Source organism: Pollachius pollachius (genome assembly GCF_949987615.1).
Source record: "Pollachius pollachius genome assembly, chromosome: 6".
Lineage (NCBI taxonomy): Eukaryota > Metazoa > Chordata > Actinopteri > Gadiformes > Gadidae > Pollachius > Pollachius pollachius.
The window spans coordinates 10,242,512-10,260,093 of record NC_136939.1 but is presented as its reverse complement, the minus strand read 5'-3'; the positions used below and the strand labels follow the sequence as shown (position 1 = coordinate 10,260,093).

At 42.0% G+C, this 17,582-nt stretch overlaps 1 long non-coding RNA gene across 1 annotated transcript in view; it reads right to left on the bottom strand.

The window, feature by feature from the left end:
- LOC307077260 overlaps positions 1 to 17,582 on the bottom strand; it is a 43,861-nt gene that overhangs the window by 10,853 nt on the left and 15,426 nt on the right. Inside the window, exon 2 of the long non-coding RNA XR_013811927.1 lies at positions 7,836 to 7,908. This is a non-coding gene — a long non-coding RNA (uncharacterized lncRNA). The remainder of the gene's footprint in view (positions 1 to 7,835; positions 7,909 to 17,582) is intronic.

The following is a 17,582-nucleotide window of genomic DNA, read 5'->3' as shown; positions in this document are numbered from 1 at the left end:
ACAACGCAACATGAATCCGACTCGTACCCATAGCCACACACACACACACACACACACACACACACACACACACGCACAGATAGACAGACACACAGAAACAGTCACATACACACAGACAGACAGACATGCGCACGCACAAACGCACAGAGAGTCATGTGCGACTGTAGACAGACATAGTCTCTGACACAATATTGGAGGCAGGAAACAAACACAGTCATCTGAGACAACACACAAACAGGGCACAGCCTGAACAGACAGAAAACACTGCTGGCAGCCAATGGCACAGATGACAAACAGGAAGACAGGCGACAACAAACAAACAGCCAAACAAATGACGCACACTCTGAAACTTCAACAATGCCGCCGAGCGGAAAAAACAAAACAAAAAAAAAACGATTGAATGAAAAATGTATAATAATATATAGAGAAATCAAGAAATCGGTGACAGGATGTGCCAGCAGACTGCGACGCAGGGCCACGTCAAGCATGAGCACAAACAGTTACTGTCAAAACATTTTGACCACGCTACACAACGGTGTGCTGGGCGACAGACAGCGCCGTCACATTCGGACGCCTCCCTTCCGAGACAATGAACACACACGAAACAATTTTCAGGTCCGCGGGACATTGTTTTATTTAAATTTTCGTTTGGGGGGGAGATCAAATAATGTACTTTGCAAAATGTTCTATATTCATACGCAAACGTACACACATATAGAAGCTGAAGATGGATAGGTCCTTTGTAGCACTGCAACGAATTTAGTATAACATGGGCAAATTAAATTGAATTCAATGCAAGTGGGAATGTGTTGTTGTACCTTTTTAGGTGTGTGAATGTATGGGTCTGTGTGTGCGTGTGTGTGTGTGTGTGTGTGTGTGTGTGTGTGTGTGTGTGTGTGTGTGTGTGTGTCTACGGAGAGGGGAGGGTTATCAGGGCTGAGTGGGGTGTTTATAATGCATCTCTAATCAGGAGAAAGCTTTGACCGATCTCCTACCACAGGACACACCGATTAAATCGCCGTCCATCGCTGGCCATTGTGTTAAATGTCATATAACGTAAATTCCTCGTCTGCTATCTGACTATCCGGCTTTTTTTCGCAGCCTTGTAGATTTGTCGCACTCTGTAACACTTGATAGATGTTTGCTGTACGTCCTGTCTGGGGAGGAGAGCGAGAGGAGAGATCGCTCATGGCGAACCGTTGGGTTTCCGTGCCCTCGTGTTTGTTTGCTTCTCCTTATGAGACGGCTCAGTCTAATCTGTGCGCCTAATCGCCCCCCCAACACCCTGCGATAGATTAGGGTTGTGACCCCGTCTGACAGCGGAGGGGGGCAGGGAGAGAGCGCTGCAAATGTTATCATTGATTGATTATGCCCTTTTAATTCAAATGGAAAAACAGCAGGTTTGGGGGAGCTCTGTCGCAGTGCAGGAGAAAAAAGGGGAAGAAAGAGGGGATGAATTTGCTAAATGTCATTTCGCCCTATGCTTCCTCGAGGTCCGCGGTCAACGGGAGGGAGGAGGAAGCGAGGAAATGGCGACGGCTGCGGCGAAGGCGGCAGAACAACAGAAGCGTTTCGTTGTCGAGGTGAAAACGAATGCTCCGGCCAATGTCAATACCGTGACCAGGTTGAAGTCTAGTGGGGGAGGGTTAGTCTCTGGCCTGATGATGGCGGTGGCGACCGCAGGGGCTTTGGGGGTGTGCTATTTTCTGCGGGTGTGTGTGTGTGTGTGTGTGTGTGTGTGTGAGAGTGTGTGGGGGAGTGATCAATCAGCTCTATTACAGCCATGTCACTGCAGCGTCTGGAGCTGCCGCCTCTCCCCCGCCCTTCGCCTCGGTACGCACGCACGCATGCACACACACACACACACACCTAGAGACAGAGACACGCACACACTCACACAAATATATTGCTCCCATCTCCTAATCGCTCACTTCGTCGGTCTAGACTAAAAATAGGTAGCTCGCGAGTGTAATTAAGCCACGTAATGCAATGACATCCATTTTTATGAGACAAACTGCATTAACAGATAACAACAGTCTACATCGTAACCACACTCCGTCTTTGTTTTGCGTCGGTAAGACACGGATGACGCCGAGTTATTTCCCCCATCCCACAGTAAAGACAATGCAGCCCAATGCCAGCACAGACCACTACCCAAGCACATTGTATTCTACACTAAACGAAAAAAAAGAATTTGGTTTAATATAAACCAAAATGTGAACAGGAAGGGTTGCAGTTGGTTCGAGTCGAATGGCACATGGGTGCTGCCATTTGCCATGACGCAATTGTTTTATTGGGTGGTTTTTTTTACACAAAGAGCCCGAAATAGCTCGGGCGGTCTGATCCATATCTGCGGCACAGCCGATGGGCCTCACGCAACAGACAGGTAGTCAAACAATGGCCACGTCGCAGACAGCGTGGAAAAACGCAGGATGGAGAATGGAGGACTGGAGCAAGAAGGCAGAGCTATAGAAAAAGAGTGGAAAGTGTGTGTGAGTGAAGGAGGGGGCTGGCGGGGGGGGGGGGGGGGGGGGGGGGGGGGGTAGAGAATATGCGATGCACAGCGCCTCTCCGGCAAGCCAGCCCACCAGCCAGCCAGCGGGACATTAATGACGATCATGTCTTGTCACACTGGCTGTCGGGCCAGTCAGCAGTTCTTGCCCTTGTCCCTGCCCTTCTCCAATCAATGGCATTGATCTGTCCCAGGGGTCAAGGGGCAAGACCGTATCAATAGGGGGAGAGTGGCTGATGCAGCAGGCGGAGAGGGGCTGGGTCCAGACAGATCGATGACATCCCCCCGTCTGCCATTGGTGTGTTATGATTATTCATTTGCCATTATCTCGGCCGCATTAAGAGGAATCGCTCTCTCCTAGCAGCTGGGACATTCAACGACACTTGCTTTCGTGGATGAGTCTGATATTTGTGAAAATGATAGAAATAGCCACTGCCCCAGATCTAAACAAATGTTTTCCGGTTCTTTATCCAGTTTGCTTCTTCTGTGTGTGTGTGTGTGTGTGTGTGTGTGTGTGTGTGTGTGTGTGTGTGTGTGTGTCTGTGTGTGTGTGTGTGTCTGTGTGTGTGTGTGTGTGTGTGTGTGTGTGTCACAGTTCATCCCATTGTTAGAAAAGGTGCTTAGACCATTGGCTGACTCTCCAGCTCATGTGCGTCTATGCTGCAGCGTATGCCTCTTAAAATCTCAAGAGATCAGGGGTTGCCATGGCTGCCTGTGTTTGTGTGTTGTTTGTGTGTCTATAGGTTACACATGTGCTAGAAGCTCTAAACAACCAAAGAAAACGGCAAAACAAAGCAATCATCATCAACAACGCGGCACTACCTTATAACGAATGACACGTGTCTGCCTTGGAGACTAATAGAAGTGCTCCAACGTTGTATATTTGAATAAAAACATCTATCAAATACACTAAGGCTGTGGGACGGCAAGCTTAAGGAGCAACAACAAGAAACGATTGTTTAGGGCGTTCAGGAAAAAACCGGAGGCCCTATCCGCCTGCTATCAAATCCCATAATTTATTTGTTCAGCCATCCCATAAATGACAACCCAGCTGGAACCAATGACTTTTAGCGCTGCTGCCGGGGCAGCTGAACGGATGAGTGCTGAGCCAGCACAACGCTCCATGGCGACAACACATCTGGAAGAGCCATTGGAGTTGGTTGGTGAAGAAAGACAAGCAGAAAGCATTCTTCTCTTTCATAATTAACCAAAGATTGTTGCTGCCCTACTCCCATGGCAATGTTGAAATGCTGGGGAAATGGAGGCTGTACTATATTAGTAGTCAATTGAAATAATTAATGATGAAGCTAACGGTATTTTCGCTGTGTGTGTGTGAGTAGAAACTGGGGTGTTTGCTACCTTGTTTTCAGTTGGTTGAAAAGAGCAGGCATTATCTGTACAAGTGACTAAAATGAAAGTTGATGAATGGATTACAGTTCCCATGGATATACCCTTCTCCTAATGCATTTTAAGAATTAGCACAGAATCTATGACACATTCAGGGTGTGGGCATATCACCACAATGAAAGCTGAACTACACAATTTCCTGTGGGCTCATTTGGAATCAGCTCAAGGTGCTTTCTAATAAATAGCTGAATTACAGGTCAGATTGTCAACCTGACCTGTAACTGAAAATATTCGGCAACAGAAACGAAAAAAACATGGAGAAATGGTTAACTGTTGCCAGTCCTTGTGGCCTTGTAAACTTTGGCAAATGATGAGCAAAAAAAAACAAGTGTGACTGAATCCACATGCATCCCTGATGGTATTTGACTTGGCATTCCATCGCTTAGAGTATGCGATCATTCGCATGCCAACATCATCATTAAAACTGCGATTTAACCTCTATCGACTCAATCAACCCCGCATGTTCGCATATTGTGTTAGCCAGATTCTTCCAACATGAATTTGAGAAAAAAATCCACATCTCAGTGCGGCTCAATTACCATGAAGCCACTCCAGCTAGCCTTACCTGATGTCTGCCAACTCTATGGAAACATTGCAGAAAGTGGTGAACAGTTATTTGCATATTGAGCGGCAAAGGGAAATACGATCAGGCGTGGTCACTGCAAATGCATTTTGACTTGCATATCAATGCCAGATGTGGCTGCAGTCCATCTCAGACACATCTTCAAATATCTGCATGGAGGTGCCATTTCTGAATAGGGTTTACCAAGTTTCGTGCTAAGCAGGTCCTTCAGCTATATGCATATCGTCATTCTATCTGCGGTATGGGTTTTTCACAATTCCTGTCTTATATAGGTCATAACTTGGCTATAACTGTAAGTCTGATGAATTGCAAAATAGAAATATGACATATATAAATGAACAACAACCAAGATATACAAAGATTACACTACACATTTTCTAAAAAGGACTGCCCAACCAACAATGGATAAGTGTGTATTAAAAACATTGTAAATGTAAAAGTGAATTGTTGCCAAAAAGCCAAGAGAATACATTAATGGTCCCTAAACGCGAGTCTACTTAGAAATGACCTTCCCTCCTGCTGAAGATGATAAAGAACTGCAACAGAATATAGTGATGCCTCTTCAGCACTTTCAAATCAAGCTTGTAAGAGGTGTAACAAACTGTGGCAAATCTAGAGATGAGCCGCTGGTCCATGTTCCGAAGTGAACTGGAGTCATTTTACAAGCTGTGGGGTGGAGTCGTGTAGAGATGAAGCCAGAAGCAATGAGCCAATTGGACAAATCTACAGTAAACAGAGACTGTAGTGTCAGAGGGCCAAGCTTCAACCTGAAACCTGATCTTGCCTCATAAATGCTCTCTGTGTGTAACACCATCCAATATGTCACAAGGCCCACTACACAAAGCATAAACATTCTTTATTTTTCATGTCGAAAAAGTTACAGTTTCAGCGGTCAAAAGTAAGGCAGTTCAGTTGTAGAGACATTGAAGCCGTCTCTGGATTCTAAACAGACCTCTAAATCTCAGAGAAAAGTTTCCGATATAAAGTGCAAATGCGCAGTTGTAAAAGGGCAATATTTGTACACTCAGGAAGTGTATGAAACGGAGCAGCTGAAATGTATTATGGCTCTTGACTATTTCACTCTGTATACTTTATATACAGGCATCTGGGTGTCATAAAGTTTGCCAGTAGTTCACATCTCACAAGCCATTTAAATGATGGCATGACCCCCCCGTTGAACAAACTTCTGGTAAGATGGAGTACCATGGCGTAAGTAGCCTGAGGCTCGGTTTGAGGAGTAAAGCCACTATACTGTGAAATTGGTTCTACCACTCAGCTCTGCCTTATTGAGAGATATGCCCTTTAAAAGGAAGGAGCAATATTTATCACCGCTCCAACATTAAGGTTAAAATGTTCTGCATCCAAATGACTAAGCAGGTCTTTAATGGCATTCTGTTGGACCATCAACCGACAAAATCAACCCAAAATACTGGTGTTTATCCAAATCACCCACTGCTTCAAAATCAGCAACACATATTGTGAATTAACAAACTGTACTGGAGGGATAACATTTCAGTGGAGACAAGGTCACCGACCTGATCAATACTTTGTAAACTTTTATTTTATGAAAGGAAACCATGTCTAAAATATATCAAACAGAGGCTCAATGAATAGTTTCGGCCGCAAAGGTCAACTACGAAGCATGAACCCCAAGTTGGCAAGAGCAAGCAAAAATAAATCTGCTATGGAGCAACAGCATCGATAATGAGCAGTGAACGACCATTATATTAATAAAAATAAGCTGTTAGCTCAAAACCTAAGTCAAGTCTTTGATGTCGTACGTGTACTCCAAGGAAAGCTAGAAGGTTGTACAGTCAACTCCCACGGTGTAATTCTAAACCATACAACCTACTACCTCAACCCGGATGCACACATTTTCACAAGTTTCCCATCTCTATGACATAACAAACCTCATGTTACCCAGTCAAGGTTCCTCATACTTGTACATTAGGGTTTGGTTTGGTAGGAGGAAATTAAATAATTCAATATTATTATAAGTTGTTGTGTATTTGTTTTTTATTGATGTTTGCATACTAAAATTACTATGCATCACAATCTTATTATTAGATGGAGGAAGGCAATTATTATTAAGTGGACCAAATAATGAGACCAAAAAAAGGGCTATTTGCCCACCAGGTTCCAGCAGTAAAGCGAATTAGCCAGGTCCTCTGTGAAAACCCAGAAACATAATAAGACCCTAAACATCAGGTCAAGAAAGTTAGCCAGTTCATTTTCCTGCAACTCTGAACCTTTTCCAAAACGATCCCATTTTAACCATTAACCTCATCCATACCCTCATCTCCTCACCGCTGGACTATCGTAATCCCTCTCAGTACCTACCTAGTCCACCGTGCAGCAGCCAGGGATAACACAGGTTATAATAGATGACATCACAGGTGCACAATCCTGGATTCCCCCAAATGGCTCCCTGTTAGCTGTAGGAATCATTTGCATGACTTTTAAAACACTTTGTCTGCATGGAGCTCCAGGTAACATCACAGATCTGCTGAGGCAGTATAATGCAGTGCATAGTCACAGACCGTCAGGCAGGGCCTGACGGTCTGGTTGTAAAACCAAGGGTGACTAGGCTTCTGCCCTCAAGGGGCGCTTGACTCCTTGCTCCATGAAAAGCTACTTCTGCCATCCCGTTTCCAAAATGTTTAGTATTTTAGTGATTTACATAGAAAATGAATTGTATGCGTTACAATCATGCCAGGGTACCAGGTCAAGCATTTTGCCTTTTGTTTTTTAAGATGTTAGCAAAATGTATCTATAAAATGCCCTCCTTCCTCATCCATGAATTTGTATTTTCAACATTATCAAATCACATTGCAAAAACAGCAGTTTGACGAAGTTCACACCAGGATGACAGAGACCTGCAGAAGCGAACTTGTGCTGTCATATTCGCCACAAGATCGGATCTACGGGTTTGTGTCAAATGGTTAAATAGCAAAGGGTATCAAAATAATGAGAGCAAAAATATCAAGGCAAAACATCACTGTCCCAGCTTATTTGACCTGACAACTGTGTTAATACTTGTAATTGCCCCTGGGATGATTTCACTGCAAGAGAAGCCAAGTAGGAAGAAATGGCACTTGACTCCTGAAGGACCCTTGCCTGGTTCACTACTTGCAATCACTGTCTGGGCTGTGTATCCGCTCCACAGCATTCAAATAACCAGGACAATAACAAGGAAGCCACAGAATTAAAGTGACCCTTCATCTCGCTCGTTACAGCCTAGTGACGGTTTGTAGTATTTAGAGGATACATAAGGCAAATCTGCCCCATTCATCCAACCACCGAGAAAGAAAGACAAGTTTTCTCTTAACTTACCGGTTTCAGAATCTGTCTCGCCTCTGTGGTTCTTGATGTGTCCAGGGCAGCTCAAGTTTTAACTCTTCTCCCTCTGAAAACAGAAAAGACACAATAGCCATAATTAACTAAATGAAAAGGACATTGCTGGATGCGGTTGAGGCCTATTATGCTACAGAATATTAATTATCTTTTAATTAGAAATTATACAATTGACAAATTATTAGCTGCTGTGCTTAGTGAAGTACTATTGAGATTATGCATGAAAGCATATTCACATTAGTTGGAAGCAAGAGCCGGTAATTGTGTCTGCACAGTGTCTGAGCAACAAAGAGACAAAGTAAAACAAGAAATGTGCTCTGCCTCGCTTTTTTTCTCACCGTGTCCCGGAAATAAAATTAGATCCACGGTCCTTATCATAATGTAGAACTAACTCTTGTGGATTGTTATCCTAAAGAGGCTCCCAGAAATCCCATTTCTCGGTCCTCTCCGCGGCCATGAGCGCCGCGTTTGTGGGGAGAGGTTTAAACAACTCAGCCAAGACCGCGGGCAGCACAGAGCCATGGCAAGGAGCTGCATAAATCAGACCGGCTGAGAGGGATGCCAGTGTAATCAAGCAGACCACGGTCAGCTACTATTAACTGTGCCAATGCCATAGTCCTAAACACCAGAATATTCCAACCACCGCAGTGCGACAAAGACAGGTATGCAACCGCGGAGTGGGAACAAATGCCATTGCCAGACTTTCACTATCTCTTGTCTTTTCCTCATCTAATTTCCACTCAGTTTTTTTTTTTTTTTCAATCTGACCATTGTTTTTCCACTACCGCTCATGCCATTCTTTACTAAATGTTAGGAAATGTCCGTTCTTAAAGTGCAGGAAAACATTCAAGCCGAAAAGCTGCACGGCATTTTTTAAATTAGCTGGCTGACAAGACGGCTCCATCCGCCATTTTCTCAGTAACCGAATGAGAACGGGTGGAGAGAGGAACTTGATAGAAGCCTTTTTTTTGTTGGCATCGGATTCAAAGTTTTCTTTTTTACCCCCTCTCTTTGCCTTTCTCTTGCTTGGCACAATAACGAAACTTTGGCTTGAAACATCACATGATTTCCTACCAAAAGCCACAGCATTCCCAGCAATTATTCTCCTGACATTGTGAAGACATCTTTTGTCTAAACCCAAACCCAGTCTGCCCCCCCCCCCACTTCCCCCCACCAAAAAATTGGCACCTTCCAAGTGGGGTAGGTAGGGAGAAGGGGTGGTGTTAGGAGTCATGGCAACCTTCACCTGGCAGGCTGCCCATCACCCTGAGGTGGGGCAAAGGAGAGGATAATGCGATGTGGAGCAGGAATTCTCGAAGACTTCCAAAATCAACTCTATGGGCATGCTGGTTGCCTCAGATTTCATCATGTAATCCAATCGCTTGTTTTGTTTTACATAGCGAATGAGGAGGGTTAGGGAAATGACATTCAGACCTTTTTCTGCTTAGATTTGGCAGTCCATTAGGGTTGGTTGCTGACATTTGACTGACCACAAAGATTGCATTCTCATGATTCCGAAACAGGGATTTATCAGATACCTCCCAGTAAGGAGTCTGGGCAAAAGGGAATTAAATGTTTCCAAATTACACAATAAAAGGGATTATGATTTACAGCCAAATCGGCTTGAATGACAACAGTGACATTAGTCACTGGTGATGTGTTTCATGAATCAAAGTCGCCACACACCCCAGGTAACATCAAGATTGGCAATCTAACAGAAACAGCCAATTTTATTAAATCCTTAGAGGATGTCACACTATTTCATTCGCAATCTCCCAAGCTTGTTTCATAAAAACAAACAATGTGGGAGCTGAGTTGGTCAAACATTCAGACCGAATCATTTATAAAGGATAACTAACTCAATAATACAAATTACAAGAACAAAATAAGCAGAAGAAACTAAATGAAAGAATAATGTTTCATGCATGGTTGGCGTTCATCATGTGTGGTGCTTAGGGGTGCTAACTGCTGTGGTGTCATGGCCCATGGAGGGGAAGAGGAATCCTAAACAAAGAACCATGCTGGGGCCTCCAAGGCTCACCTGCTCCAGACTCCATTAAACAGACTCAGCTGAAACTGTTCCAAAACATTCTGCCACTGAGGGGGTCATTTCATATCCTGAAAGGCAGGGGGCCAGGGTCAAAGTTCAAATGAGATCGGGGTTGGGGATGAGATGGTAGTTGTGGAAGGGGGGAGGGCCTTCCCCTGGGATGGAATATACCACTGCAAATCAGACGGGTGGAGTCAAGCTGTCAAACAGGCAATATTAAATATTGTATGGTTTCTGTGTGGCAGTGGGGGAGAAACGAACACATCCACTTAAGACTGAGATCCATAGACCGCATGTCTGGGGATGGAAGGAAACAGACCACAAAATATGAATGTAATAAAATATTGTGACACAGATCATCATATCGAAAACAGTTAATGCACATTGTAATTATGTGTAACCTAAGAAGAATTTATTTAATTTATATTTTTTATGCATCTATTTTGTCTTTTTCAAATGGAGTAAAGGTCAAGGCAGCTTGAAAATGAAGAGTGGGGAAATGGCACACAGGTGGTCTAACGATTTAAAAGGCTAGCATTGTGATTTGATGATCTACTCAATAACCTTTTTCTTTATAAACAGATCTACAATGTATTTCATTGCTCAACAGAAACTAAAAAACAACATTTACAAAGTAACCAATATTGCGTTTAAAGTTTTAAGATTTTTCTGAGGATGATCTCAATGCATTTGCTGAAGAGAGATATACCAAGAAAAAATGCAACAGCTGAAGAGTGGAATTCATACAGGCTTTCCTGATAAGACTTTTCCTCCATAAGTATTATTTAAAATGAGTTAATCTAAATGCTAAAACTGAGAGTTTGTGTAAAAAAAATCCATTGTTTGTTCGTGGGGTTTCCACATGGGAGATCAATTGTAAAATCCTCAGTTTGGTCATGTCAGAGCTCTTAATGAACAAGTATTAAACTTAGAAAAATATAAATGATGTTATTTGGAAATTCTTTTGGAGTGTGTCGTTGCTTTAAATTCTAACAAAGCTTTGCTGCGCAGCCAGCCGGGACAATGACTTTGTCTGACCCACCTGTTTGTTGATCCTACTGCCTAGCACCAGACTAAACACTACGATCTTCCTCATGGCTTATTGGCTGTTACTGACTATGCTAGAGCCAATCAGATGAAAGGGAGGGATGGATGGCAGGCAGGAATCAGGGAATTGGGCTTCTGGAGCAGTTACAGCAAAAGCTTAGGCAGACACAAACAAAAGAAGCAAAATATTTGGAATGATTTATAACCAGGAAGCTGGCTAAGTGCAGACAAATGGTTCTGTTGGTTCCGTCTTGACCATAAAGCCTGAATTTCCAAATGAATGTATTTAAAAAAATATAGATATTTTAAATGGAGCAGGGCAATCACACTTCATTATGTTTCCTGATGTATGACCAGTTTTTTGCAGCAGGAGCTAATGTTGAAGCATAACTGTAACCAAGTAAAAGGGCACCAGTTTCTGAATGGCACAGAATTGATTACGCTGCCTCCGATAGGACTGCTATTCGACCAGGCTTTTACCATCTCTAAATGGATCAATACTTCAATACTACTTCCAAACGGTTGAGTTTCAAAACATAAATGTATCCTACAAATGAGTGCATAAAGTAACCCCTATGGATCGATAAATATGACATTAGATAAAGCCTGGGAAATGCATCTTCTTAATTGACCTGTGCATTTCAAATTAATAAAAAAGACAATTAAAATGGATTGCGTTGTGCAGCACCTTGGTCCTGAGATGTTAAAGAGCACAGCATCGTGTGGTCGGCTCGCCTCGGGACCTAATGTGGGGCTTTCATTCCCACCAGCTCCAATCATGCAGCTCGGCATGGAATGCATGGGATCGAAATGAGTAAAAGGCTAATTTGGGTTTCCGCGTATCATAATATATGCAAATAGTAGTATTAACTTTTTGCTTATACAGCAAGGCTATGCGATTGTTCAACTAACTTAATTAAGATTGACATGCACTTCATAGCATTTAGCAGTCATAATGTAAAAAACATGATCAAATAATTGTTAATGAATATATGATAATGCGAAAAGATGGTATTTCAACAATTATTTTCGTTGCAATAGAATTATAAACCAATAAACTCAGATTTTTAAACAGTTTGCAGGATAAGTGACAGAACTTGAGGGGCCCTATTTGCTGGCCTAGAACTTTTTTCTGGGAACATAATCGCTGTTTTTCAACTGTTAATGTGTCACGCATCGAGTGAGATGATTTAAACGTGAAAATGAAGAAATATAATTCATATAAAATGGTTTTACCTCTGAATAAAAAGGTATAGGATGTCAATAAGAACCTAGTAGGATATTCAGGCTTATTTATTGATATTTTTTTGGAATAAGCACATTCCCATGTTTCGGAAGCAAAATACATTGTTTAATTTGTTGTTGAAACACAAATAAATAAATAAAAAGCATTAATTTTTTATATTTTTTCTTTACATTTGTTGGTGTGCAATGCCAAAGCACTGCAAAACGTTTGTGTATGTTGAATCTTAACCTGAGAGCTGAGAACACAAGTTTGGTCTAACTTACATCTAGGCTAGTTGTATACCATTATATTGTTTTGTTTTTTGTTGAGTATGTACGATAAATTTGAATTCAATAAATATAATGTTGGTTTCTTTCCGTCATTTCTTTCAAAAGGTTAGCTACAGGGGTGTCATTTTCAATGAAGCAATGAATAATCTATCCAACAAATCGTTGTCGCATGCCATCTCCAGAGGAGAAGACTATAATCGAGTGCATTAAGGATTCCATCTCATTTGAGAGGCAGAAAGAGCAGTTCTCATAATGATACCTTTTCACAGCCTGTCTTTACTATTTCTGTTTCCAAAATAATTCCCTGCAGAAGCTTTCATTATCCAACCAATTGACTGACAAAGGAAAATACCCCACTAGAAAAAAAACAAATTAGTGTTAGTCTATAGAAAGAATAATTGCTGATTCAAGACTTTAATTAGGCTCTTGAAAAACAATCATGCACAATTAAGAGGCAGAAGTCAATAAAGTAAAACTCAGAAAATAGAGGGACATGAATTCATATTTCATGATTTGCAAAGGATTCACTGAGCATAGCTATACTTTAACATTACGAAAGCTTAAATGTGAATAGCGTCCAGGGCTATTGAAGCAGCCAATGAGACGAGTTGATTTGCAGGTAAATCAGATGGGCGAATAGGCAATACATCACTTTCAAAACATCCATTAAGCCATAATGACTGGGGACACCCACAGACTTGAGGCAGAGCTCAATGCATACTTAAAAGAGGGCTCCTTCATTGACTGTTTTTGCGAACAGCCAAACTTTCTAAAACATATGAATATATCTCAGATATAAGATAAATGATGTAAGATAAATGATATGTGCTATGTCTCGCTGCAGATCATCAAGAAATGTCAAATGAAAACAAAAGGTACCCCTTAGAAACTAGACATTCATCGACCTCCCGAGAATATGTTAACCATTATGGATCCCTCGGAAACTCTAGACAAATATCGTCTGCATATTCAATGGTTTGCACTTTAATTAATCTCTGTCAAAGCTCTGGAAACATTTTCAACGAGCTATGCCTTAGTGAGAATCAAAGCCAATCAGTGTCAATGCTAAGCTGTACAGCTCAGCCCGACAGTGGGCTGGGTTTGTTGGGCCCAGACGAAACATGCTATGATTATATGATCTGTGAAACAGCTGAGAACAACACCCTGGTCAATCTATGGGAGATTCCAATCAGGCCTCGGTCCAAGGTTCACGTCCATCCAGTCAATTAATGTAACTGCTTGTCTTGATTTACCATCTCCCTGCTAAACTTGTGCCATGTGCCCTGCTGTCAAAGTCCCTGATGTTGGCTTGAGGAAACAAGCATGTGGGTGTATTTTGACAAGCATCTTGGAAAGGCGGACTGGGAAGGAGATCCCAGAGCGAGAGACATGTGGCACCTCACCACCCTGGAGGCCCAGACCTTTTAGACCACATATTGCAGCGAGCCATAAATTCAGGCAGGGGCAAACCAGGACAGAGGAGGGGTTTCTAAATGCAGTCCTGGTGCCGTCGCCGGAGAGACCCCCACCCACCGCCAACCAACCATCTACCCCACCCCACGCTGGGCTACATGCTCCGCGTTCTCTTTGTCCGCGGTTAACCCGTTAAATCCCGCGGAAGATCCTATTCAGACTGGAGTCACACTCCCCGGGGGAGTTGTTTTGTGTGGAATAATGATCTTAAAGGGTTCCGCGGCGTCGCCACCCATTCCACCCCTTAACTCCCACACAGATGCGTTTGTTTCCTGCAGTGTCTGTTGCTTCCATTATTGTCAGCCCCCTTGCCTTAAATTGTCGCAAACACCTTCAAACGACACGTTCCTCTGAAAGAGGTCTTCTCGTGGGCTCAATCCATGCAAAGCCCGGTGGTTGAGTGAGATAGTTGGTTGGACGTATACTAGCCCCTGTTGGTTGTATTTTTTATCCGTAAAAGACAAGGTTTTTTTTAGGTCAATATAATTCTCGATTCACATTAGTGTCATGACATGAAAGGGCTTGCTTGTTTCTTTCTGTGTTTGCACACAGAGCGCAGCAGTGAATTTATTTGCAGTGTCGCGGCGTACACAAGTTAGAGACGGAGAACACGTTGCCGGGTACACAAAGAGAAAGTGTAATTATACTGCAGTGATGGCCTCCGTGATTAATGATGTGGGCCTCTGAATCCAAACCAATGGGCCACTTGCAAATTACAGCCATAAAAATAAACCATGATCTGAATAGGTCAGTGAGGCTGGAGCACAAAATGTCTTTGAGTGAATATTTATATAGTTGTATGAACAAATGCAAAACAGAGCATGTTATAATTAACGTTCATCAAACGATGAACTAAGAACCCTTCAACAATGGGAGATGAAGGTTTAAATTAATGTATGCTCATACATTTTCAATTTTCTCTGTGGTTGGATATTCAGTAACGCTGTGGTTTTCTGTTTACACTCAAAAAGTTGTATAGTAAAGTAGTATAGTACTAAAGAATCAGCTGGTTTGAGCTGTTAGGGGTTAGCAATGTTTTAAATTTGGGGTATAAAAATTATTGCCATTTTCTCAAGTGTAATGAATATTCACTATATGACCTCATCTTTTGGTACAGGACTGTCGGCAGTTTGGCCAAATCGAAACGATACATTGTGTTGATGGACCAATGACTTAGGGGGGGTTTCCTTATAATTCATTTTTCCAAAAGGTAAGAGAGGACATTAAAATGAAAAGGCTACTGGGTATCCCTAAGGAAGTATCATATTACAAGCCATAAACTACAAGTACAGTGTTGTAGGCATTGCAAAACCACATTTGATTAACACCTTGCCCCCTGTCCAAATAACACACACACACACACACACACACACACAATTCTCAGATTGAGAGCACTTGACTCGAAACCAAAGTGAACTCTAATGCACTCTAGTTCTACGTGAGATAATGCCCTTTCAAAGCCAAAAGCAGGAATTTGAGTGCGTGTGTCATTCTCAAGTAATATGAATCTGATCTTTCGGTTCCAACTAAGACCTTTCAGAAAGACCTGTTACAGATATTGTGATGTTGAGGACTATTATTATATATTTTATATATTATACTATATAATAAGGCAATACATTATATTTTCAGTGTGTGTGTTAAAGTATTGTTAATTTTTTTTCTCACCAAGTTTAAATCAAATCAAGTTTAATCATTTTCTTCTTAAGAAAATCGTAATGCTGCTGCCATCAAAAAAGGTTTAAATTTGGAAACTGGCTTTACCTATTTTCTATATAATACCATGATTGTTTTGATATGTAATAACCACAAAATCCAATGCTAATTTGGCAAAAAAATAACGGTTGCAAGTTAATTAACACATTATGTTCTCAACATCCGTTTTCTACATCAAACTTCAAGAAACAATATCTCTTTATGTTGGCTTTAAAGCTACATCTTTTAAAGCTGTCAAACAGCTGCAAAGATAAAATCCTTAAAGCATTTTGCACATTTCAAATTGATAATAATCTATCAAAAGTAAAGGCTGTGGTTTTGAAAATCGTATATTCAAACAGTGTTTGCCTCTTGACATCAATCAGAAGCAGGCCTTAAAAGTGATCTCATTCTTTTTTTTTTTCCACAAAACAATGTATGAAAAGAGCCCACATGGTCATCTGCATGTGCAACAGATAATCAAACACAGAGGAAGAGATGGTCGAACACGCTGTCTGACTTCCCTCCGATCCAACCATCAACTGTTTTCAATTAGGATTAACCAAGACACACGCTAAAACAGAATGAACCCAGCAACCCGGCTGCCTTCAAAATGCACACACACACACACACACACACACACTCACACACACACACACACACACACAGAAAACACAGTGACAGAGAGGTTTTGTGTTATTTGAAAGAAAGAAATAATACAAATACAAATGACAAAACACTTCCAACGGACTCCCGACTCTCTCTGTACTGCTGTACTCTAATGCTAAACTAGCTTCCTAGCAAAGCATTGTACACAATTCTTTGCATGACATTTTTTTTTCTCCTCCTCTATTTCTCATTTCTTTCATTGCTATTTAATCCAGTCACAGCTCCCTAAGCAGGTGAAGTCCAGGGAAGACTTTCCCACGGTCTGGGAGCAAATCCGTCGGCCCCTAGCCGCTCCTCGGGGCCCAACCATCTGTCCCTTCTGTTTGGAGTGCGCTAGGAGGGTGAGGCGTCAGCTGCATGACCAAATTCAACGTTCCAACACACCGACACCTCCCACTCTCCCCACGCCTTGGTCAAGAAACACCCCCCCCCGCCCCCACCCCCTTTCACACACTCCCACCCGCAAAAAAAGTGTCCATTCAACTGGAGACCCACAGCCTGTGTCCAGCCCGTGTCCAAACACAAACCCGCAAAAAAAGGACAAGCGATAATAAACGCAACTTTTGTCCTGTTTTTCGTATACAACTGTCTTGGGATACATTCGTAGGTCATATCAATTTGATCAGTTGTGTGTGGTCAGAGTAAGACATATTCATTTATTAACCATTTTTCTTAATATTTACCAAGTCTTAATATTTCCATTAGCTTATCTCAAGAATATTCCCCAAGTAAAATAAAAGTGAAAAAGCAACAAACAAATGAACGACGGCGAATAACTCAGGCCACTCAATCACTCGTAATTCTCCTTCAGCTTTTTCCACTAAATTAGTCTACAACGGGGAAAGGCATGGGAGGAAGCAGGAATAAGAAGAATAAGAAAATATCCTTGCCTCCAGAACAAAAGAGTTCAACACATAAACCTTGACCTTTGCCCCTGCTGAGGATAAATCATCTGGGCTACTGACTTCTACCAAACAATACCATTTCCACACAAAAGCCCATAAAAAAATCCTCCACTGACATATATCAGGGAAACAGAACCGCACATCGCCGACAACAAAACCAAAACAAAACGGCAACAAACAAACAAACAAAAACATCATACATCTTACTTTGAATTAGGATTCGCTACGACCATGTGACGCATTTCTTTCTTTATCCAGCACATGCCGCCGCCCCCATCACTAAAGCGTTTCCCAACTCTGTGTTTTTTTTTTCCTCAGCTCTCCTCCACAAGCAGACATGTGCTATCATTTTATTTTCCCTCTCAAAGAGCA